The 1,306-nt window shown below is 47.9% G+C and overlaps 2 protein-coding genes across 2 annotated transcripts in view; both read left to right on the top strand.

The window, feature by feature from the left end:
- Positions 1-1,306, top strand: part of LOC109395341 (ryanodine receptor 1) — a 126,143-nt gene that overhangs the window by 71,842 nt on the left and 52,995 nt on the right. The gene's annotated exons all lie outside the window — the stretch shown is intronic.
- Positions 13-1,306, top strand: part of LOC109395376 (ryanodine receptor 1-like) — a 19,317-nt gene continuing 18,023 nt past the window's right edge. The window contains exons 1-2 of the mRNA XM_019666304.1: positions 13-101; positions 235-300. The gene's annotated coding sequence lies outside the window, so the exon portion shown is untranslated. The remainder of the gene's footprint in view (positions 102-234; positions 301-1,306) is intronic.

Below are 1,306 nucleotides of genomic sequence, written 5' to 3'. Positions count from 1 at the left end.
GGGGGTCCTCTCCACTGGGTTCTGATAATCTCCCCAATTATTTCCTCAGCAAACTGGATGAGGATTACCTGTATATGGCGTATGCCGATATCATGGCAAAGGTGAGGCCCTACCCCCATCCAGAGCAGGTCCCCTTCTCCCCAGCTGCAATGGAAAGGTCCACTGAAAGGGCTGGGGGTGGACTGGGGTATCGCCTCTGTTCCCCAGCATCCCTAACTGATGCCCCAATTCCAGAGCTGCCACCTGGAGGAGGGAGGGGAGAACGGCGAAGCTGAAGAAGAGGTTGAGGTTTCTTTTGAGGTAGGTGGGATCAGGAGGTCCTAGAGAAAAGGGATGGGGGACCCTAACTTCAGTCATCCCCTTTCATTCAGCATGTGCTCACAGAGCAAAGCTGGCCCTGCTCTGTGCTGGGTAATGTTGGGGACACAGCAGTGATCAAGTCAGTCTATCAGTGTATCAACCAGACAGTAACAGCATGCTCAGGGGTGATGAGGGAAGTTTGGGCAGAGTGGTCAGGGTGGGATGGGGGAGGCACAAGCAGAGGGGCTGGAGCTGGGATGGGGGGATACAGGCAGGGGGCCAGGGCTGGGGAAGCCAGAGAGGCTCATGGGGCTATGGGGCAAGTACAGGTAGCCCAGGTAAGACCCCTGACCCAGCCCGGGGGAAAGGGCATCCGGGAGGGCTTCTCAGAGGAGGGAATATCTGAGCAGAAGGATAAAAGGGGTGTGCCCGTAGAAGTAACGGAGAAAGGTGTTCCAGGCAGGGGACACAGCATTTGCAAAGGCCAGGCAGTGAGAAAGAGCTAGTAAACATGCAACTAACCCATCTATTCCTCATTAAGACAATCAGCAAGTATTTCCTAACCTCTTTTGTGCCAGGGCTCCTTTTGGCATCTGGTGAAGCTGTTCTCAGAATCATGTTTTTAAATGTATAACATAAATTCATAACAGAGGAAATAAGTATATTAAAATAGTTATCAACATATTATTTTAAAATTTGATACAGTAATATCTGTACTTCTTTATTAATCTACCAAATAAGATCTAACAGTGGGTCCAACAGCTACTGTAATTGGTAAGTAGTGAGGAACATAAGCAGTATTTTGAGATGTCTATGAAAATGTAACATGGAAACCTCTATGATTCTTATTGGTGACACAACTATGTGTTCGTGATTTATGGCCTCATCCATAATGGGAGGAAATGCTCCATTTCAGTTAGAGGGTGGTAAACATAAAAATATAACTTTTTTCCTCATTCAAGTTCACAGACTTCCTAGATTTTATCCGTTGACCCCTTGGAGGTCT

This window comes from Hipposideros armiger, unplaced genomic scaffold (genome assembly GCF_001890085.2).
Source record: "Hipposideros armiger isolate ML-2016 unplaced genomic scaffold, ASM189008v1 scaffold_466, whole genome shotgun sequence".
In the NCBI taxonomy this organism is placed as follows: Eukaryota; Metazoa; Chordata; class Mammalia; order Chiroptera; family Hipposideridae; genus Hipposideros; species Hipposideros armiger.
Note: the sequence above shows the minus strand (reverse complement) of the source record. Positions and strands in the feature narration are given on the sequence as shown.